At 37.1% G+C, this 24,950-nt stretch overlaps 1 protein-coding gene and 1 long non-coding RNA gene across 3 annotated transcripts in view; one reads left to right on the top strand and one right to left on the bottom strand.

The window, feature by feature from the left end:
• Positions 1-24,950, bottom strand: part of UMAD1 (UBAP1-MVB12-associated (UMA) domain containing 1) — a 211,313-nt gene that overhangs the window by 47,413 nt on the left and 138,950 nt on the right. The window lies entirely within an intron of this gene.
• LOC124243646 (uncharacterized) lies at positions 69-24,950 on the top strand. The gene is made up of 3 exons (XR_006889732.1): positions 69-324; positions 10,013-10,103; positions 24,827-24,950. It is a non-coding gene; the product is annotated as an uncharacterized LOC124243646 (long non-coding RNA).

The following is a 24,950-nucleotide window of genomic DNA, read 5'->3' as shown; positions in this document are numbered from 1 at the left end:
CAGAAAATGTTTGGGTGATTTGCTTATTTATCAAAACTGATGATAAATTCTCTATGCAGATACTTATAAAGACGTGGAGATATAAGCATGCTCCAATTCAATTGGATTCACTTATCTGATGAAGACGGTGCTGGAAGATACAAAGATGAGCAAGACACAGTTCCTGCTTTCACAGATATATGGTTTATGCATTTATTTATATTCACTCAAGCCCAACTATACCGCTTCCTACAAAGGTTTTGAGGCAACATCCAATAGAACAATAAAGAAAATATTGAAATAAAAAGTCAGCGACAAGGAAAATAGAAACAAAACATGCTGAAGGTAAGAATCAGTAGGACTGTGTTTCTACACTTCAGAGTTGTCTCAGAGTTACTGGGCACTCTGAGCAGAAAAGAAAGACACGTGTGTTTAGAAAGAAAGAAAAGTGGAAAAGAAAGAGAGAGACATCATATAACTAAATTTTTAAAAATGCCTACTAGAGGTAAAAATCAATATACTGTGGGAGTGCCAAAAACAGAGAACTGACTTCGGATAGGGGAACCTGGGAAAACAGTCTTTTTCTGGGCTGGGCTTGCAGGTCAGGGCTGAGCTCCATGGCGGCTGCTGCAGAAAGGGCATTCCACACTCAGTACATGAAGGAAGAGGAGAGCTGTGCAAGCACGAGGCACGTTTGGGAAGTGGAAGTAGATTCTAGCACAGAGGGCGAGGAGGAATGCTGTCCTGGAGGAGGAAGCCTCGAGCTGCAGGCCCACTGCCGACGCCATGCTAAGCTCTGTATGTTCGTTAAGTAACAGGTAACACTAGATTTTGATGGGGGGAGGGGCAGGCAGAAATACAACTTTTTCTTTTCTTTCTTCTTTTTTCCTTTTCTCATTAAGTACAAAACTCCGACAGTGTACAAGGAATAGACCAAAAGGGCAAAAGTCAGGAGGAAGAAAGATCTGTCTGGAGGCTCTGTAGTAAATCAAATGAGGGATGACTGGGTCTGATCTCTGGTCCTGGCACAGGAGAGGTAAAGAAGAGGACACACAAGAGACTCTCTGACAGCACTTGGTGAATAATTAAACGTGAAGAAAGGATGAGCCACATGTGACTCGAGTCCCTAAATCCTACCTGACCCAGCACATCCGCAAGGCTGACACTGCATGTTTTTTCAAATGTGTTATTAGGACCAGTATCAATAAAATTAACATACCCCTTTGTATCATAAATTTTTTTCATCAATGAAAAGTATACAAAATTGTTTTTTAAAATTATATCAGAATATGAAATGTATCTTTCTTTAAAATGAAAATGAAATGTGCTATTTCAGCCAGACCCATGATCTCAGACCTACAGCACCGGATATATGTCTAGCTCAGGTTTCAGAACTTCCTTTTCTCTCTTTATTTAAATTTATAAAAAGTAAAATGAACTTGAATTTTTTTTCAGAGATTCAGATGACTTGTACTCACTGTCTTTGTAGTCCCCTCCTGCATTGCCAGGGATAATGCAAAACTATGATCAAAGTAGATGCTTAAAAATTTCTTGCTGAATGAATAAATTTAAAAATTAAAGTCAAATAAAATTAACTGTTCCTCCAAGCTGTAGACAGTTATTGTTGTTAGTATTAGACCCTGTTAAATGCAGGCGTGTACGTGATTGCAGTTCATTAAATGACAATTTAAAAATTTCATCAGGAAAAATCGATTTCCTAAATAATTTACCATTATCACCAAATTTGTTGTTACGGAAAACTGCTAGCTGTCAGATCCAAAGCCAAGTCCTCATTAGTGCTGGTGCTAAGAACTGCTATAAGGAGAAAGAACAAGAGAAATGTCTGAGAGATCCCGCCACGTACTTACCTTTCCTTAGAAAGTGACATGACTATATGGTCAATATTATATAATTAGAAATTTCATCCCTTATAATAGTGTTCCATCTTTGTGTTTCGAAGGAAACTGATTTTTATCTACTCTACTTTAAAGATAAGATTATTGTCAGTGACCTTCTAATCACATATAAAATAGAGGTCAGACTTTTAGATTTGACATTCAAAGCCCCAGATGATCTGTGCCAACTGACTTCTAGTGATCATTCCCTCTAATCTCCTGGTCAGTGATTCCTGAGGAGTGAGGGTTCAGACCACTAGCTGTGCAAGTGCTGAGGAGGAGGAGCACTGAGAGGCTGCGGTTCAGGAGGGTTTCATGAGCAAGAAGGAAGGCAGGGTGGGGGGCAAGACATGTCAGGAGCTATCTTCTTTCTTTTCCGAATCAAAGCCTTCAGTGGCAGCCCCTCAACTCCTGCACGTGCAAGCATGTGTGCATATACACGGAGGTCAGCAGGGATGGGGCTCCTGGGGATTCACCCACCTGCAGTGAACTCAGAAGTAGGGGCCCTGGGAAGCCGGAGGCAGAGCTGTGGCATGCGATTCTGATTCAGTGACTTGGCAGTTAAGTGTTTGGATGAGTTCAACACATCTGAATTAAAGTTTGAGCCACATAAAAAAGTGACCTAGGCAAGTCATTTGATTTTCCTGTGTCAGTTTTCTCAACTGTAAAATGGAGAGAACTAAATGATATAATATATGTACACAATATACACACTGCACTCAGCACAGTACCTAAGCATAGTAGAAGAGCAATAAATAATAACTTGATTCTTATCACTGAATGCCAGATCCAGAACACCAGAGCTCTGGGAATCAGTATTCTAACCTCACTCGTCCATTTTACCAACCAGCATCTATCAAAAACCCCTTTGCTTCCTAAAACACGCAGTTGTAAACTCAACTAAAGAATTCAGTGAAAATATGTTGAACTGGATAAAAAGTTTTTGCATCTTCCCAAACAAGATGGCAGAGGTGAATGGCAAAGGAAGTCTTTTGTTCCACCACTCTTTGAACGTTATCCAATAATCTGACACATTCAAAAAAAGAGAATGACTCTGAAAATGGCCTTACGATGGTTTCTTGAAACAAACGTTTGCTCAAAAAAAGTCATCTAAACCATTTTGGTTAAAAATTGATTCTACAAACAACCTATGAGAGAAGGTGTTAAATATATTTATATATTTTCAACTTTACATACATGTGAATTGGAATTTTTGCTGCTGGTTAACATTAATGCTAAGAACCAGAATTATCTTATTAGATGTAGAATCTCATCTTTGTCTTCAACAGCATGCCACTGAGCCAAATATCCCTTTACTACTCTGACTGATCACAGAATGTTCCATCTTCCCTTCTAAAGAACTTAATTTGATTTAAGTTTACTAATTCTACTTCATTATGTATTTCAAAATTTTAATATTACCATTTTCTAAGTTACCTTTTAGTTGGCAAGTAAAGTTAGTTTTACATTTATGATATTGGCATGAAATTTTCTCTTCAAATAAATGTATTAAGTTAAAACCTGGGTCAATTTTTAAAATATAAATTAAAAAATCTTAAAATACTAAAAATACTTAAATAATATAAGTATATTAAATATATCACTATAAATTTCCTAAAGCCACAGGTGTTCAAGTCAAAGGTAGGGGGACAGCCTCCTTGTCTGCCTGTCCAAATCTATTTATCGCCCACCTTTGCAGAGGGTCTTCCATGGCCACTGTAATCACAGCAATCACTCTCTCAATTCTGAACTTCTCCTAGAGAATTTAGTCTATACTATATGATTTAGTTTTTACTAGATGATCAATACATAATCATATGCTGTAATGTACTCTTACTTAAATTTTTATGTGTCTGTGTCCTGGACTATTAGACTGATAAAACACGTGAGAGCAAAAAGAATTCATTCATATCCTTGGCACTGAGCATAGCACTAAGCATTTGGCAAACAGTAGGCATGCTATACGTATTTTCCAAACAGTCTTATATTTCATTAAAATAATTACATCTTAAAGGAAATTCTATTATAATAAGAACTAAAATAAACTGATTTTTAGTTATAAATATTTTTTATTTGAATGATCTCATAAAGACAAAAGATAACAGATTATTTGCGCTAATTCGAATTGTTCTAAGACCACTAGTTGCGTATCAGTGGGCTCTTTCCCTTCTGCCTTAGTTATAGATGTATCATAGCAATGTGCTCAGCTAACAACATTTCCCAGTCATCTTTGTTGGTAGGGGTAGCTAATGAGATTTAAGTGAAAGCTGTTGGATGGGCTTTTGGCTTTTGGGAAAGCTATTTAAAGGAGGCTTCCTTTTGCCTCAATCCCTTCCTTCTCTGGTTGGAGATGCAGTGGCCATCTTGTAATCAAGATGCTACCTAGTGTATGGAAGCCACAGATTAAAGGTAGTGGAGCAGAAAGATAGAAGTCTAGGGTATTGACGGTGTCATGGAGCCATTACATTGGCCCTCAACTGCTGAACTCAGGACATTTTTAGATGGAGAATTACTTTATTAATTCCATGATTGGGTATGCCCTGAGGGGACAGAACATAAAACAGTTAAGTTTTCCTGTATGTAGACTAGTCAAGAAAGGAGCAATGTCAGGCTACCATAATAAGACTCTCTTCCTCTCTCTCCCGCCTCGTGCATCCCACTCCCATCCTCTGACTCCTTCCCACCCCAAAGAGATGGATGGGCAGCCTTGGGGGTAGAAGGTACAAAAAATGAAAGGAAAGATACAGAACCTGAAGGGAAAGGATGCCTAAGGCAAACTTAGGTTTCTTTTTTACATAAGGCTGCCCATGACCACCCTGCTCTGTGGGAGTACTCTATTTACTCTGCAAGAAATTCCCTAGTTAACTAGTAAACAGCATTGGTAGAGGAGCTATTCAGTTGACAATTAAGAGTCACATTTCTATTGACCAACTGTTGTGAAAGAAAGGACAAAACTGTGGTAGCAAGCAGCTAAAGCACAGGATCAGTTCAATGGGATTGGATTTACCTAAAGTTTTACCCCGTGGACAGTGGATCCCTTCAGACACTCAAACACTTCTCAAGTGCTTGTTATTTTCTAGGGTCTGTGCTAGAAACTAGAGATTTGGAAATGATGATGACGATAATGTTTTGTCCTGAAAAAACTTGCAAACTTCGACAGAAGACAGACATGTAAATAAACCATTACAATACACTGTGATGTACGTGATACCACAGGTGTATATGAAAGCTGAAGGAGGAGAGCAGAATTCACTCTAAGGACAGTGAAGGGGGTCAGCAAAAGCCTCACAGAGCAAATGATGCCTATACAGGATTTTCAAAGATGAATAGGATTGTGCCAGGGAGACAAAAGAGGATATGCATTCCAGTCAGAGGGAGCAAAGCACAAAAAGCTGGAGATATGAAGAAGCACGGTATGCATGGGGCACTACAAATACTTGTTATTGCTGTAGCATCAAGTGCTGAGAAAGCAGTAAAAGAAAGGGAATTAAGCAGAGCCCAGGTCAGGAAGGCATTGAATGCCATGCTACCAGCGTGGACTTTATCTGCTAAGTTATCGCTGAAGGTGAGCCAGTGGTATGTAAGCTGTATGTTTTAGAAAAATCGCTGTTGGCTGTCACTTTGGAAGGGAGTGAGGCTGGAGGAAGGAATATCACCTAGGAAACCTTAGTAATAAAGCCGATGACAAGGGATGAGGACGTGCATTTCAGCGGTTCTTCCCTGGTTCTGCTGTGTGGTGGGTGAGGTGGAGGAGGAGGGGGCGGGAAGGGAAGTTAAATCCTTCATCTGGACTGCAGTGTTCATTTTGGAAGGGTCACTTCTCACCCACCCGCCATGCACATTTATAAAGCACATAGGAAATGCACGTTCTCTCTGAATTCACTCTTTTAAGGTTTTTTATCTGTAATTATACTGCTAGAGATTGCATATTAAGTGAACCAAAAACAGAGACAGGTGTGAAGGAGAATCCGAATTCTGCCGTAGGTGTCCTCTTAGCTTTCAGACTCAGTATTTTCACTATAAAGTTATAAAAGGGAGCATTCACTTACAAAAGGGAGCATTTTTTTCTCTTTTAAAATAAGAAGTGGGCAAGATGAGAAGACAGTGTGCCCTTCCTATCTCCCCGCTCCCCCCAAAAGTAGATAAATGAGAAAATTTGCTTGACACACTTCAGGCTTCAAAGAATTATACCCGTATCATGCTACTATCCCTAAGTCCTGGATGGAGACAGGATGATCAGGAAACAGCATTGTGCAGAAGGGCCAAGCATAGAATTTACCAGACTCAGGAGTTCTGTGAGTAAATGAGAGCTGAGCTATGGTTATAGTTGCCAGATTACAAATACAGATAATTTTTTTAGTCTAAGTATGACCCAAATATTTCATGAGACAAACTTATACTAAAAAATTATCTGTTATCTGAAACTCAAATTTAACAGGGCATCCAGTATTTTTATTTTCTAAATCTGGCAGTCCCAGTTATGGTGGTACCTTAAGGGGAAAAAAGTTGGCTCAATTAATGACCTATTTTATCTGATTTGTGGCATTTTGGTTTCTTTTATGCAATATGAAATGTTTTAGCTACATGAGGGAATTATGAAGCACAACAATATAAAAATATAAACATAAATGACAAGTAACTTACAAAAACTTTCCCAACAATATTGGGAATCTCCTCTTTTAAAATTTAAAAACTGTGTTGTTTAATACAGCGGGGGAGGGAGTGTTCACTCCTAACTAATGAAACAGAACACTAACACTTTTTAAAGAAAGAATAAATAATGTTCATTGATACATTATAAATACTCAACTTAAAAGACAAGTATTTCTAAGGAGCAAAGAGCCCACAAGAATATAGAGGCATAAGAATTTTTCTGAAGAGATAATACTTAGAAAAAAATTTTTTTAACAAAGCATACTTTTGTGATAAATGACAGAAAAGACACCCCCCCTCCCCAAAGAAGGTTTTCATGTTCACGAGGTCTTATTAATATGTCCTCAATTGACTGCCAGAAAATAGGGTGACACGGCCATCTTTGGAACCCAGGGCGAGGTGGGAAGCCTGACTGTCTAAAACTGGGATTCTTGCAGCATTGACACTAAAGCATTGTGGCTATATTTTATGCACTTTCAGCTCACTTTTATTATTTCCAGACCTCTTTCCTCATTAAGATACAGATATAAACTGGGCGCTACTTATAGGGTAGATACCAAACAGTCTGCTGGTGAGAGACAGACCTCCACCTTACATGCATATCAGCTGGAGGAAAAAGAGCCCTTATTCATCAAATTTAAAAAGGACTCTCTCATTTCATGCTAATGGTATGGGTCCTTTGCATGCATGATACACAAAAGACTGCCTAAGATGAAAGGTGTTAAAAAGAAAACTACCAGTCCCAGACCTTTTTTTTTGGAACAAGATTAACTTATTACTTTTTTAGAGACAGTAAATGACTAATTCAAGTATTACATTTATCTTCACAGAATGACCTTTACGGGTTTTATTATTATCAAGGTTTATCCAACTTCCTCTTTCTGCCTAACATAACGTGACTTCATTCTACTCATCTTAGTGCTCCAAAACCCTTTAGGTTGGTGTCAAACAGTTCATAAATTTAAAAATTTAAAATAAAGTAGACACAGATTTTATATTTTTTCACAAAGGAAATGGTTAAACCTCACTGAAAAAAAGAGGCTGATTACTAATAACTGTTTGTTCCCCAGCTCCTACAACATGTAGGTTCTGCTTTGGTTAGTTTCTTATAAAAGCACAATAACAAAAACTCTTTTTTGGTTTGGATATTATTAGTAGTAGTAATATATAATAATATATTAAGTGACAATATTATTCCAGGGTTGTAAATAAGATGATAAGCCATGATAATTTATGACATGCCATAATTTATGGTATATGGTAATATATGATTGGGTCTTTGAAAACCTATTTTAATTTAGATTTATGTTACTATTAATATCAACCGATTATTAACAACCATGTAAAGGCCATCAGGGGAAGAGGTGGAAAAGGGAGAAACCGTAGGTGCAGCTCATTCACTTGGGCTGCGCGACAACAAAGTGACATTTATTCCGTCTACAACTATCTATCAATTGCTATCAGTAACCTGAATCAGGGTTGGCAATGCCAAAGAACAGCTTCGACCTGCAGCCCTTAAAGTGAGCAAAAGGATAACTGGGCTTCCCGGACTTCCTAAAGGACCAACTGTTCAAGAGGCTGAGAGAAGAGTCAAATATGCTGTTGTTAACTAACATTCACTATTCATACGAAGGATTTTTAACCTATTAGATGGGCATCATCTGCTAAGACTATAAGGTGAACCACCTATAGTTTTCAAGTTTTCTAGTAGTCATAGTAAGAAAGTTAAAAGAAACAGGGAAATTAATTTTAATACCCTTTTTTTTAACCCAATATATCCGGAATATTATCATGGTAACACATCATCATAAAATATTACTAAGATAGTTTACAATCTTTTTTTTATACCAAGTCTTTGAAACTCGGTGTGTCTTTTACAGTTACAGCACATCTGAATTCACACTAGTCACATTTCAAGTGCTCAGTTGCTACATGTGGCAAGTAGCGACCGCAGTGTAGTTAAAATTTCACAAACTGAAAAAAAAAGCCTTGTGCTTAATTACTACCCAATGTTTTCCTGCAAGTCAAATCTCAAACCACTAGTGAGGTTATTTGTTCTCTGTGTTAAGGAAGGCAGTAAAAACACAAAAAAGCTATACGACCCAAAACAGGAATTGAATCCTAAGAAGGTCATGCTTAATTTTCATTAATAACAAGTAATTATATATTAAACTACTTGCTTTCCCTGTCTACATTTTTGATCCTGCCACAAATTTCAGAAGTTTTAGTTTTTCTCTGAGGGCCTAATTATCAGCCACATCTCCACATTCAGTGAAATATTCAGATCTTTACCCTTTGCTATTTGAACAAAATAGGGTTCCAAACTAGTAAATGATGTAACTCCTAAATCCAGACTGGTTTATGACTAATTGGTAAGAAGTGTGGAGGTTCCTCATGAAAAGAGTTCCAAAAATTCAAGAAAAGAATAACTAAAAACAAATGAGTACCCAAATACACTAAATTCCAGGCTAACAAGCTCTTTGCCCTTATGAAAATACAAAAGACAGCTTAGGCCCTGCATGCTAAGCTGACACCCAACAAGCCATTTTAAAGAGCGGAGGCAGGGATGGTCATTAGTTGAAAAATAAGTGACAGAGAGGTGCCAGTATTTAATCCTCAAATCTGAATATTCAAAATTTAAAAGATATAATATTTTTTTAAGAAATGAATGTCAGTTCATTTTTTGCTTCTCTCTCATTTATTGTTAGAATAGTTTAATTTCAAGTTTGGGTTTTGACTTGACTGGTAATATATTAGAAACCAAATAGTTAATGGAATTATAAATTTTATAATCAACACCTAAAAGGATCTTGAAATACAATTTTCCTCTTAATCACTTATGAGATTAAAGAATATATTTAAAAGTCTGAAAAACTAAACATTCTCAAATTATTATGCTTTTATCCATAATTTATCTATAATTTAACCTATAAATTCTTCTATCGTTTTCAGATCTCATATTCTCCAATAGCACCCCCTTTCTGCATTAGTAACTCTGTTAACACTTAACTTGATTGAGGAAAGCAGTGGTATGGTTAACTGATTCATTTAGTTAATTGATGGTTAGCTTCGTGATGCCCTAAAATTTGCTTGTGCGACAATTACCCCTGAAAGACACAGTCATCGCCTCCAGTCCTGGAGTTCAGTTATAGTCAACCGTCTTACATGATCTTGCAATAATGAGCTTTTAGAAGTACAGTGAAATTTTTTTAACCACAAATCTTCAACAGAGCAATAACTCAGAAATTTTCAGACATGGAGCACAATGTTCAAGAGAGTCTTGCCCAAAACAGGTATTTGAGAAATATTTATTGAAATAAATGAAATGGTCCAATAGTTCAAAAATGCACTTGGATAAGAAACCAGGGAATTATCATCTATTAACCAGGTTTTAGTTAGGCAATAACAAAAAGGTAAAGTTACTCATTGGATCTTTTGGTAACTAAATAACCTTATATAAGAATCTGAATCCATTTCTCTTTCAGAACAACACTACAACTATTTAAGTTGAAGGCCCAGAACACTGGTTTTAGTTCTCAATGTCAACAGGCATGAGGTAGAAGTTTAAAAAAACAAGTAAGTAACACCCATAGAGATTTATCCCATAAAAATGGCCCACCTTTTCCTGATCTGATTCAGTGGCCCTTTTGCACAAGTGTGATTTCTGCAGTGTGATTCTGTCTTTCCAGGTATGGTGTACAAGTGCTGAAATTCTTTTATTGACTTTGGACTTGCAAGTTCACCATGGTCCTGCCTGCCCAGCACTGGTTAACTGAAATGCCACTGCCATTGCTTCCTTCTTTCCTTCCTTCAACAACTATTTATTTGATATTTATTATTCATAAGCATTATTTCTGTAAACTGGGGTTTCAGCAATAAACAAGATAGAGAAGATGCTAGCTTTCAAGAATCTTACATACTTCCAGTAATTACCTGTAACTTGTCAGTTACAGCCTAATATGAGCAACTGTTGAATGTAAACATTATTTGATATATTAAAAATTGGGAATTAAAATCTTGAGAAATAGCAATAACATTCACGGTTTGAAGAAAATCCTCAGATGCTTATCATTTACTTATTTTGTCAACTTCTTAATTTTTGCACAACAAAGTCTAATCAGTTTTTGCTAAAGGGGGCCAAACACATACAAAAAGATACTTAGGAATCAACTGCTTAAAAATAAGAGAGAAAACATTTTGAATAATTTCAAAAATACCACTTAAAATGTCTTCAGTTAGGAATGGATACCAAAACAGTCAATATAAAAGAAAAAACATCCAAAACACAACTGAGTTTTGAGGAAAGGCATAACACATGACAGAGCTAAGGGCCTCTTTAGGATCTGGGAATTAGGATCATCGTTGAGCAGTGATTAAAAATAACCTGAAAAACTAAGAGGAACTGTGTAAGAATCTGGTGAGAATAATTAAATTCAGAGAGAACACGTAGTTTTACAAATATACTCCCATTAACCGAGCACTGAAAAAGTAAGGAACTTGTCCAAAGTTACAGTATTTTAGGGCTAGAGTAACGAACTGCACGACAAGTTATTCTGTCTTTGGTCTAATCTAAATGCTCATTTCTGCAAACATCAAACATTAAACATTCATTGAGGGGCTGATACATGCCATGCACAGTGCTAGGCACAGGGAACACAATGCTGAATCAACCAGGATTCCCACTTCATGATACTCCTGGTTATGACACAAGGAGCTACAACAGAGGCATGTACAGGTGCTGTGAGAGCAGAAGAGAGGACTTTACTCTGCCAAAGGAACACAAAGATGTCATCAAAGAAAAAAGATATCTCAGCGGAGGTTTGAAGGATGAATAGGAATTTTTCAAGTGAACACAAGGGGTGAGAGAGAAAGAAAGCTCTCCAGGAAAAGTAGAGAATTGCGTCTACAAACTCCAGGAGAAAGGAACGTGCCCACAGCATGGTAAGAAACTGTATGGTGACACAGAACACACCTGGAGGTTTAAACAGGGGGCAGAGCCAGACCTTGAAGGGCCATGTGCATCACACAAAAGTTACCGGATTTTCTCCTGTAAGCAGCTGAAGAGGCCCTGATGCCATCAAGGAAGGCAACCTCATGGTCAGATCTGTGGGCGAATGGACTGAATGAAAGTAAAAGTGGGGATCAGGAGGCCATTTCAGAAACTCTTTGCAATAGTCCATGTGAGAGATAATAGGCTTGAACTACTGCAGTTGCAGTGGGGAGGGAAAGAAAAGGACAGATAAGTGAGGTAGGTAGATGAAGTAGAAATAAAGTGACTTAGTGATCAACCGAATTGAGAGAGGAGGAAGAAGAGGAAGTCAAGGATAATTCCCCGGCTTCTGGCTGGAGAAGATACCCATCTCCATGCCAAGTGATTCTATCAGCTTTCCATTTTGGATTTTGGTTCCCTGAGATTGGTCACTGCTGCTTGCTCCTTTTGTCCTAAAGAATGTCCCTAGGTGCTACTGACTCTAGAGGCTGAAATAGGCAGTCACCACCACCTCTGAGTGATGGTGATGAGGCAGAGGCACCAGCTGTGCCTCTCCCAGCCTCATCTGTACAACCTTCAGCAACCAATGGCAGTAATCCTTTATATACTGCTCAGTTTCATTCTGTACACAAATAATTGAGTCAACATACAGTTATTATGGACCCCAGTAGTATAAGGCACTCTGGAAAGTAAAAGCAAAGTGCAAGAGCAGGTTTCTGCTGAGTTATGCAGGAAAGCAATACAGGGCAAAGCTAAGGTTTCGTGGTCAGTCAGGTGCAAGTCCAAAATTCTGGCTCCATTACCAATACTGGTTGTGTGACCTTGGGGAACCGATATTCTTCTGCTTTGGTTTCTTCCTCTATAAAATATATAGTCTACCTCATCTGTGAAAATTAATGAGATAATATATATAAAGTTCCTACCAGCACCATGCCTAGCTTACCGTTGATTCAAAAGATAATATAAAGTACATGTCCTTTGTTATTTTCCATCCCCCTTTGACTACTCAAAGACTTCCTCCCTCCAAATAGAATCCAGTTATCACCAATAGGTGTTTCTCTCTGCTTCTCCACCCCTACTCATGTCTACTGTTGGAAAAATGAAGCTTCTAAAAGCAAAATAAGTTGATCTCTATAAGAGAGACTTCTTGCAGTCTATCCAATATTCATCTTCCCTTTCCTCCCCATTATTGAGCTCTGATTTTGCTGGGAGAGCGGAGTACCAAGCTACAAACCTTTCCCAGGCTCCTTTCCCACTAGGGGTGGCCGTGTGACACAATATGGCCAGTAAAACTCTTGTCAGATATTTTTTGGAAGGTTTCTGGACACAAGTACTTTTATTCTCCCTTCCCTGTCTTTCCAACTTCTTGGAAAGTGAATATGATGGCTGGAGCTGCAATAGCTATCTTGCTACTATGAGGAAAAGATCAAGACTCATAAGACAATGGCCTTGACATACTTGAGCTCCTGAAAAAATGCTTCCACCACCTTCCACCAGACTTCTAATCATATTGGAAAAATAAAGTTCTAAATTTATGCCACTGCCTTTCAGGTCTCTGTAAGTCTCAGCTAGGCACAATTTCAAATTGATTTAACCCCTTCAACCTTACTTTGGCATGATTTTCAAGGCATTACCCATAATTTCCTTCCAATTTAAAAAGAAACTAACACTTATCAAGTGTCCAGTTTATGTCAGACACTGTGTATATAGACATAATATTATATGTTGACTCACTGAATTCTTACTGTAACTCTGCAAGGTAAGTATTGCCATTCCCATTTTACAGCAAAGGGACATGAAGATCTAAGATTCTAAGTACTTTATAAAAGGTACCATTGGGGTACATGGTGAAGCTAAAATCCGAGCTCCATGTCTCTCAGATGATAAAGTTCATGTTCTGGCAGCTATCCATGCTACTGCAGGGGTTCTGTGAATTCTCTACTCTAAGGAACCATTACTCCCAGGGCAATGTCTTTCTAAATTAGGTAGTCACTTTGCCTTGGTCTTCCATACTGATATCTAAAATCCAACTGGTAAACCAACTAAAAAGTATATCTAGAGCATGAAAAAAAGTGTGTGTAGAGTGTGGTTGTTGAGTTTGCACGCTCCCCTCCAGCAGCCCGGGGGTCATGGGTTCGGATCCCAGGCGGGGACCTACATACCGCTCTCCAAGTCATGTGGTGGCAGCATTCCACATACAAAGCAGAGGAAGACTGGCACAAATGTTAGCACAGGGCCAATCTTCCTCACCCGCCCCCCCAAAAAAGCGTATGTAGGAGACCATAAAAGACCATGAAGTGGTTGATGTGGCAAGTAGTGAGAGTTACAGGTCCCTGAGGTACACCCTGCCTAAAGCAACTGGACAAAGTTGATGATCCAGAAAGGAGGCGCCTTTCACCTGTGTCCTCCAGTCAACAAGGACCCCGAAGAAATCACATTAGACTGGAGATTATCCGTGAGCCTGAGGCATGGGAAAGAGAGGCTAAGTAAGGTGCCCAGCGTCACACACATTCTCACAGTAAAAAAAAAACCTCATGTATAATTTTATCACATATGATTTTTGTAAAAGAAAATTAAAATTGGGAGTTATGTATACCATTTATAACCTATTAAACTAAAAGGCACATTTTAAATATAAACTTATTTTATACAAGTATTACATAAATATATTTATATACATATGTGCACATTTTAATGCTTTCTTCTACACAATCTGAAACAGCTAATAAGATTCACAATAAATTTAAAAATCATGTCCAGAAAAAATATAAAATAGGAGCATGAGATAGGAAAATAAGGTATGCAGATACAAATCCTACAAGGTCCTAAATAATTAGTAAAACTGAGATGTAAATTTAGGTCCTAGCCTCCTCCTGCCAAAGGAAAATGGAAGAAGTGATTAGATACAAAATTCACAATGGCCGTGAGACAAAGAGAATATTACCACCTCAAGAAAAACAAAGTATTTTCTGTTAGTATAAAAGCAGTAAGAAATCAGAAGACCTAAGTGGGACTTCACACAGGGGAAAGTATGTAGCGTAGTAGACAATGTCTTAGTAATTCCCCCATAATAAATGTCATAGTGTATTCCACACAACAGTTTCTCAGAGTTATTCAATCAAGCTGAAAACAGCTCAGGGAAGGCAATCTGTACAGGACTAAGGCGATGAGATAGAAATATACAGCTCTCTGATGGGCTGGTTTGATCTAGTAACAAATTCCAGAACATCTAGAGGAACAAATAGACAGCATGTTCTTCAAATTATTCTCTAACCAAAGCCAACTTAAGAAGTAGGATTATGCAACAGTTTACTGACTCTTTTCAATTCAGAAGTTCTGAGAAACTTTTCATGGGCTTTTTATTATTATTAAATGTTATTTCAGTCCACTGTCGCCGGGTTCTTAGGTAGAGTATATACTGGTTTTTTCTCTTTCTCCGAGTGCATAAAAAGGCAGAGAAGATGTAGGTTGCTATTACTTAAAAAAAAATTACGGCATTTAGCTTTTACATTAGAAGGTTCTAGTACATACACTTTCTATTATACAACTGACGTGAGAGAAAATTTATGAATTCACACCCATCATTTTTTTCAAGTAATTTTATTGGGATCATAATGGTTTATAACATTGTGTAATTGCAGGTGTACACTATTGTTTATAATATTTTTTTAACGAAAAGGCAACATGTCAAAGGCATGTTCCTAAGAATATGACTTCTCAAAAGTGGACATTAAACAGTCTTTGAATGGGTGGAAATTAATGTCAATTACTGAACAGAGTAGGAAGAATCCAGAAGTTGATTAAAAAGAAAAACAAAAAGACACACAGTAAGGAATGAGGCCTGCTAGGTCTGGAAAGAAATGGAAAATCTACGTAAATTTAGCTGAGCTTAACTAAGGTGTAATTTTTCTCTATGTAGTCACATTGGTGCACTCTCATAAGCATATCCACAAAAAGGATCCTCAGTAAGGTACAAACTGGAATATTCAGAAAATGCCAATTAGACCAAATGCATACCTGCATGCTACTTTTCCACTGCAGAAAGAGTCAGATGAAATTTATCCTGCAAAAAGGAATCTCTGGTTGTGTGAAGACAACATAAATATGGTTGTGCTTTAATTTAAACTGTCTATATAGTCACAAGAAGTTACAACTGTAACGTGAACCAAAAGAGGAAAAAATAAGGACCATTTGCTACTAATTAAAAAACAGGGGATTAGAAAAAAGATGGCTGTGGGAAATAGAGAACAGTTGTTCTCCCAACATGGACCTCTCACCCTGCTGATTTTGTGGTTTTGAAAACTCCAAAAGTGAAAACTGGAAAAATGACAACAAAATGACTACCAAAATATAAGAGACTATCCTATCTGGTTTTTAAAATAATAATTCCTAAGTTGGAGAGAGAAAACTAGATTCACTAAGCAAAAAGCCAGGATTTCCACATTTTGGTTCCTCCTCCTAAACAAATAATAAACACACATATTGGATCTAATGTAGCTCCACGCAATGCAGTAACGTGGTTCCAGCTCCTTGATTCTAATTGCAATCAATTGTAGTGAATCAACAAATGAGATGGGTGGTCAAAGTTATAGAACTTCAACAAACCAAGATTGCTAAAGTTAAATAAACAACATCATCGTCACTTTAAGCTACCTACCTTCACCAAGCAGAGTTACAAAAGCAGCAGGTTAGCGGGTTTCTGGCAAGGAATAATTGGTGCTGAGCAACAGACTGTGTACATGAGCAGAAACATTGCGTAAAACTCACATTACTGGCTTACCCACACCATATGTGCATTTTGGATGGGAACAGGGGCAGCTCTCATACACCTCACATAGTTTGGCCTCACTGGCTAGGATGAATGAACATTATGTTTCAGTGTGCTAGTTAACCCCAATGGAAGCCAGAAAATACCAGAATTATGACCTTTCAATTATAATTTTTTCCAGCAAAAGTGAAATTAGGACAAAGATGTAGTGGTAAAAAAAATACAAATTTGAAGTTACGCAAAAGATCTTTACAAATGCTGATACACATGCCTCAAGTTAATTCATCTTGCTAACGTTTTGAGCAATTAACCACCTATGCTAATCTGACTGTCAAATATAAAAGTCAAAAGTTTATAGATTTAAAGAAATAATAAAGTCAGTGTTTTAACTGTTCTTTACCAGTGGCCAAATTTATCATTTCCCAAGACAGACTCTGTAAGCAAGAGCAAGGATCTTAGAAGTCTGACAATTTATCTGCAAGGACTGTTGGACTATTCCTTCCTAACAAGCATGAAGCCTTGATTAATCAATGCCTAAAATCTTCATTATGCAGCAGATCGCCACCCCCGCCCCCGCCCCCATCAAAGTAGCAGTATAAAAGCTGGCATTTGGTGGCAAAATCCCAATTCACTTTCCAAAGACATAAAGAGCCAGAACTTCTGGGGAGGAAAAGATCTCAGACGCTGAATCTAATCCACCTACTTCACTGGCTAAGAATTGAAGCTGAAGAGAAGCTTAGCAACTTCTCCTAGATCACACACTTGGTGAGCAGAGGAGTCCAGGAAAAATGTACTTTCTACTATATTATATAGCCCAGTAATTCAAATGAAAATAAAGACCGGAGAAACGTACTCTACAAAATCTTCCCAAAAGGTATCTCGCATAGGAGGATAAACACATCGAAGAACTAAATTTACTGTTTAAATGACATAAAGAGGGCAATAATCCAGCTGTGCTTGACTTCCCAGTAAATCAGAAATTTGAGAGTTTAATATTAGGAGAAACAAAAAACAAAGATCCTCGCACTCATCTGATGAAATTGTATTCTCATAAACTAATTATTATAAAGGGAGAAATTAATATCTTCAAACTAAGAGTCTCTGCAGCATAGGTATAAAGTAAAAAGCAAGATTTTTAAACAAATTTAGACATGTTCAAACCAGTAGCCCACAACATTTTGGGGGGAGAAAAACATGAGTTTATAACTGATACAATGACACTGACAGTCAGGTTGATCAATGAGAGAAGTTTGGACCATATGATTTCTAATGAGATGTTCAGAATAACCTCCAAGTCACCTCACTCTTCTCCCTGCTGGAAAGGCCCCTGGGTGAGAGGACAGATGTTTTGACAAATCATGATCAGATGTAGTGCTCTGTGATCAACTAATTAAGGGATCTTAAACCTAAATGAGCCAAGGCAGGAAAGTACCAACATATATCCTAAAGATCATCCTCAATAGATTGCTCCACTGTTTTTATTGCCATACAAAATAATTCTTCTTAGTCAAAAACTGCCCTTGAGTGAAAATATGTTGTTTCCTCACCACCAACCTTACTATCATTTAAAATATAAGATATACTCATTATAGACAAATTGGAAAATCAGAACACTGGAAAGAATGATTTAATCCATCTATCTATCATCCCAAAGGCAACTACTCAATGTTTTCATGTATTACATCATCTTTTTCTGCACAGTTTTTACACAGCAGCAACATACTGTATATACAACCTTATACCTCATATTTTCAACTGAAATTATGAAACTAAGAGCCAACATTTTATTGAAAACTAATCATAAATTTCATTTATGAAAACTGAAAGATATTCCATTGAGTGGATTGCCATCCTTTTGCACATACAACTTCTTGTGGATTTGAAAGATTATTTCCTTAGAAGAGAATCCTAAAAGTGGAATTACTATCAAAGTATATTAACGTCTTCATGGTTCTTGATACCTCCTGCCAAAATGCTTCCCCAAAATGGTTGTACCAATTTAAACTGCCTTCTATATCAATACCCATTATTCCTGTATTTGGACTATGAATATCTTATGAGAATGAACAGTTTCATAATCATCTTTATAACCTCAATACTTTAAATTTATAAACTTATATACCATGTTATACTAAAAAATTCTTAAAACTGAAATCCTGGCATCCAGTACATGAATGTTTGCTGTTCTTGAAACTATTCTTGAGAATCACTCTCTCCAGTTACCTTTTTCCTATACCATGCAACCCCAATTCTTTTCTATACAGAATTCAGTTTTTAATGGGATAACTTTATTTCCCTTTTTAAGGAGTGGTAACCAAAGTCTATATCATATAGAATTCACAAAGCTCAAGAATATTTTCATTCATTGTAATGACGATCTGAAATAAAAGCAATAAGGAAATTAGTCCCTACAGTATCTGAAACCTCCTTTAGCTCTGCTAAAGGACCTAAGGGAAGTATGAAAACACATTAGAAGAAAAGTGAACATGTTTCACTAATATGTGCCTTCCATACTTTTTTCCAAAAATCACCTTTTGTTCCCTAAGTTACGGAACTATGAATTCCACATGTAACTCAGCTATTTACAAATACACAAAAAGTTACAAATACTGTATACTAGGTTGAAAAGTATAATTGAAATGAAATGACTTGAATAAATAATTAAACCCCCCAAATACTTAATTTACTTTCCAGGGATTCTAATATTATACACTTAATTTTAGAAAACATTTTGTTATTGTCGCCACTACCTTAGTTACTGTTTTTGTAATTGCTGTCTATAAATTTCCTAGTAGAAACTGGCTGTAAGATTGTTTTAGGTCTTCATTAAGAAATTTATATTAAATATGCAATAAGCTACTTTGGTTAACAGACGGTGGGGGGGATATTAGTGTCACAGTTTATTATTAAAAATAATTTTTGTGTCTTCTGTCAGTATAACCACAGTAGTATCTCAATACCACCAGCTGATAATAATCTTTATAAATCCTAGTTTGCAGCTATACCATCTGTTAGTTATTATTTTATATGTGTCTCCATATGCATATGTGAATTAGTTGTCACTCAAGACAACACACAAATGGAGCTGTGGTTTTGTAGGGAGTATTTTACTGGCTTGTGTTTGTATTTTGTTATCTTTAGGCCAGTGAACTAACTAAATAAACATTCCTCAATTTGGAGACCAAAAATAAATGGAAATTAAAAAATAATTTTTGTAGAACAACATAGGAAAGTTAACTTCAACAAACACTTAATCTAAAAGCAACAGTCATCAAAATTGCATTAAAAAATGAAATTTGCATATTTAGAGGTCTCAAAATATACCTACAAAAACAAAAAGAATAAGTCCACTATTAGCTACTATTTGTAGCTAAGATAGTTCCAGTTTTCACAATAGAAAACACTTTCCATGACCGAAGATTAGAAAAGAATGACTAATTACTTTCTTACTTGTAATGTTTATTCCCTGAAGAGATGAGTCATAATGGCAAAAACTCAAAACTGGCCCCCCATGAATCTGTGGGTTTATCCCCCTGAGCTGTAACAGGCTCCCAGACTAGCAGAAGGCAATAAGTAGCTGCAAAGTCATTACAACTCACTACCAAAAATCTACCCAGAAAGGCAACAAGAAAAAAAGAAGGGACAGAAGGAGGTGGATAATCCTCCAATTGGATAATTAGTTCCAACTTATAACATTTTCCTCAAGCGCTAGAGTCTAATGACTTTAATTTTAATAAGCCCAAACATGGGTTTATAGGAGCTCACACCCTACACACCAAAAACATGATGAATTCTGTTAAAAGTTACCAATGGCTCTTAAAACACACACTAAAGCACAATTTGAGAGAAACCATTTGATGACTAGATAGTTCAATCTTTCCTTAAGTTATCCTATTTTAGGTGATGACACTTTGGGATCATATACAGGGAATGCTAAAGTAGAAACAGTAGAAAATGATTAAAATCATCATTGAGAGAAACTAAATATTTAGGGACGGGGAGTGAAGAAGAGACAAACCTACTGAGAACTTAGGATTTTCTGGAATGAATGCTATATTATTTTCAGTTTCAAGTAAAAAGTCCCACTAATTACTTAATGCAACTAAATATGCTGCTTTTCATAGAGTCTTTTGTGTAAAAGTATTAAAATATCTCATAATCCAACTCCGTAAAAATTAACTTATTTGATGCCCAAACCAGATCTTTTTTCAAATTATATTTCGTCAAGAGGTTAGAAATTCCATGATGTTGGTGAGAGAGCCGTGCTTGGAGAAGGAACACAGCTCTGAAGTACACTTGGGCTGTAAAGTGTAAGGGAAAATATCACAGACGACTTAACAAAATATTTTAACTGCCATTAAAACTCGTGTAGACAGGCCCAGTTACATTCATGTTTTAACCCTTCATTATCTGTCATTGAGATTTACGTGTAGAAAGTAGTTTCACACCATGATTTGCTTCTGTTTTTCTAAAATGTTCTTAATGAAGGATTTCATTTTATAGGAATTTATCTTAATCATATAAAAATTAATTGTATAAATAGAAAAAATCTTTCATGGTTCAAAGCTCACTTAATGCCTTTCTTCACTCTCCCTAATGATATTTCTTCCTCCATCGAAATCTGTTACCTTTGTAGTTACGGGGTTTAAGGAACTTATTTATTCCACTTTATATTTTAGAGACTTGTGATGTTTTCTATTTTTCCAAGAATAGATTGAGAATTTCTGCTTCTATAATCACGGAGTCTTACATATCTTTATATCCTCTCCAGCCTATGTCCAACAATTCCTTGAAAATAGTAAGCAATCTATATGTTTGTCTGAAGTTGCCAAAAACCCTATTTTGGTATGCTAACCACTTTCTCCAAAGGGTCCTTAGAAAAGTGAGCTATATTTTGGCAACTAAGAGTGTTATTTTTAAGCTTATTGAACCCATACTAATTTTCCAAATATGTTCTCATAATAAATAATATTTCAACATTTCTTGTATAGTCATTAAAAATTAAAATATTGAGAATCTTTCCTGCTAGGTACAATAGTTACAGCTTCTTAATCAGATGTATATCTTTTAAACAACTAACTGAAAACATTACATTTTTCCTTGCTAATGTAGTAAGAGTGCCAAAAATAATGTAAATTAACAAATTTTTGAATGGGTAACTCATAAAAAATATAAGAAAAACTTTTTTTTTCACAGTGAGAAAAAAATAACTGTGTTTATAATGTAAGGTGGAAAACAGATTTAATGAAGAGATTTACTCATAAGACAGCATTTGCAGAAGACCACTTATTTATTCATTTATCCATCCAGGAACCAGTGACAAGGCATCAATATCACTCCGCATGTGTCACAATATGTTAGTGGCTGAGGCTACAAAGCTAATTAAGGAACTCACACTATACTGAAGTCATACGACAACACAAGTAGTAAGAGGACACTGGCGTTCTCTCTGGCTGGGAGAGCTGGGAAAAGTGTTCACACAGCAGGTGACATTTGAACAAGATTTTCGTTTTAAGCTTTATTCTGCAGGTTTCAAGGCATTTTGGGGGGCCTGCAATAACAAAACCTGCTGTTCCTTTTCAGAAAGGGATCTGGGAAGGAGACTGCTCATCTACTAACAGTCTAGTGAACAGAAGAGGACATAGTTGGAGTATAAGGAACCAGATTTGGAAGATATTTGTGGGGTAGAATCAATAGGATTTGATGACAGATTTGATAAAGGGGTGTGAGAGGAATGAGTCAAAAAAATGACATTTTTAGGCCTTTAAATTGGCAGACAGATGATGGCATAAAATGGAATCTAGATGATCAGTTAACAGGTATTTACTGAGCACCTTCTCTGTACCAGACACTTTTCTAGGCACAGAAAGTCTGTTTTCCTTCTAGTCAGAGGAGGCAGACAGTAAACAAATGAATAATCTGAGACAGTGATAAACTTGATGGAGAAATAAAACAGGGCTTTGTGATAGTGACTCGGGGGGGAAGAGATACTTTAGCTGAGATAGTCATGAAAAGTGACACTTGAATGAAGACCTGAATGATAAGGAGGCAGCCAAGAGAGAAGAAGGGATAGGAAATGCAAAGGCTGAGATGGTGAAGAGCTTAACATGATCGAGGCACAGAAAGGCGGCGGTAAGATGGGGATGGGGTTTGAGGGTATGGAGAGAAATGAGACTGGAGAACACATGGGGCTCCTTGTAGCCCACTGTAAGGAGCTTAGCGTTTATTCTAGCTACAGTGGGTGGCCAGCAGATTTGCAGTCAAGGAGGGATGTGATCTGATTTATATTTCTCTCTGCTGTGTGGAGAATGGACTGAAGGGGGAAGAATGGAGGCGGACAGTCCTGATGAAAGTGGTGGCTTAGATTCGGGTTCTAACAGTGCTGATGGTGAGAAGGGGTCAGATTCCCGGAGGTGGGGTGACAGGACTTACTGACGGACTGCATGTGGAGTGCGAGGGAAAGAGAAGAGCCAGGGGTACCTCAGGGGTTTTGAAGAGAGATGGTAAAAACTTGAGCAGACAGAAGCTTCTGGGTGGTGGGGCCAGGAATTAATAGTTCTTCTTTGGTCAAGCAAAGGCTGAACTGTCTAGAAATTTGTAAGGGGAATGGCATGTAGGCAGTTGGATCTAGTCTAGAGCTCAGGAGAGAGGTCTAGGTGCAGATGCTCTTTGGGAGTCATCGGCCTCTTCACAGAATTTCAAACCCTGAGACGGGATAAGACTCATCTTGACTGACCAAGGTAGAGTACGGATGAGGGGAGGCGGAGGACACGCAGCAATGTTTCTGTTTTTGCATTCATAAAGGAAAGGAATAAAAAAATTTATTTTAGACACTTAAGGTCAGGGTAAATGATTATTTGGCAAATAATTCTGCGGTCTGAAAGTATCTTAGTATTATCCTCTTGTACTGTGACTTAACTGTGTGGTCTCATATGTAGTCTCCCTGTTTCTTTCTTTTTTTTCTTTTTTTTTTTGAGGAAGATTAGCCCTGAGCTAACTGCTGCCAATCCCCCTCTTTTTGCTGAGGAAGACTGGCCCTGAGCTAACATCCATGCCCATCTTCCTCTACTTTATATATGGGATGCCTGCCACAGCATGGCTTGTCATGAGGTGCCATGTTCGCACTTGGGATCTGAACCGGCGAACCTCAGGCCACGAAGCAGCGGAACGTGCACACTTAACCGCTGTGCCACTGGGCTGGCCCCTACTCTCCCTGTTTCTTTTCTGCTACATCAGTAAGCTCTCTAAGAGAAAACACTGTCTTGCCAGTGCCCAGCAACTATTCAGACAGAAGCCGCTTTTATCTGTTGTAGCAGGAGTATATAAATCCAGTCATAATTATTAAGAATTGATGGTATAATGGAGAGACTAGAAAGTAGCATAATAATGACCTAGTTTCAAATCTCAGAGGATCTGTTTTCAAAAGCTTCTTTCTTTAAGAATGATTGTTCAGAGTTGATTCATAGAATTCTTTCTATCAATGAATCAACTCTGAAGAATAATCGAGTTTCATAGACATTTCCAATGAATGACATAGTGAGGCCATTAAACTCAAGTTATCATGGATGATTTCTAAACCATCCTGGTGGTTCTTTCCCAAACCTTAAATACATCAACCTTTATTTTCTATCAAAGATGTTACCTATGGTCAGCACTCACTAAATGTTTGAATAAATAAAAGAGATCAAGCTGCTTCAATGTATAGGCTGGACATATTTCTTTGTCCTTGTAGCTGCTTTTCTTCCCTACTATATACTCAGCTCCTGCACAGTACCTTGAATACAGCCAGTGCTTAAGAAATATTTGTTGCATGCATGAATAAAAAACGAACGCACAGTTTTATGAGAAAGATGACTCGTTTTTTCCTCTACATCAATTTACTTACTGTGTCACTTCTTTTAGTAAGTTTTTTTCTTGAGTATAAAATATTTGTTCAAAAATCTGAACATAAAAAATAAAAATCTCTCTTCTTTAAATATTACTTTCTACTTATAATTCATGATTGTATCCTCCAATTCTTTAACAAACCTCTTTGACTGCCTACACTGTGCTAGGCTTTGTGGATACCGTGATGAATCAGGTTCTGACCTCACTCTGCTTGTATGCGGCAATATCCTCACGGGCTACAAGCAGAATATAAGTAGAGGTGTGTCACCATGTAGAAAGTTTCGAAATTCATGGATAGCCCGTCTACCGTAACAATGAACCCTAAGTCTTAAGAATGATTATTCAGTGATTGAGTAACGTTAGTATGTTTCTACATAGTATAAAAAAGTATCCTAACAACATTTTCAAGTACCTCAAGGAGCAAATAGTTTTCTCACATGGAAGAGAACAAATACCCTAGTCTCTTTTGAATGATATCAAGGAGTGCACTTTGGTGCTGGAAATGGTAATGTAATATAGTTCTGAAGAGATTATTTTCAAACCTTTCTCTATAGGTTCATATATTATCTATTTATTCAAATGTATTAGAAAATAATCACTCAAAAATAGTTCAAATGTTTTAACTCAAGTGCTCTATGCCTCTTCTTTCAACAGGGTGTTTCCACTTCCAGCACAAGGAAAAGCTTAGCACTTGAGAACTCATTCCTGGGACTGCCAGCCCCTGACTTTCAGCAGATCACCTGTTTCTTGGTATCGAGGCACCTGTCTGCACGGCAAT

The sequence above is a fragment of the Equus quagga genome, chromosome 8, assembly GCF_021613505.1.
Source record: "Equus quagga isolate Etosha38 chromosome 8, UCLA_HA_Equagga_1.0, whole genome shotgun sequence".
Taxonomy (NCBI): Eukaryota; Metazoa; Chordata; class Mammalia; order Perissodactyla; family Equidae; genus Equus; species Equus quagga.
The sequence above is the reverse complement of the archived record's forward strand: the minus strand, read 5'-3'. Positions and strand labels throughout refer to the sequence as shown.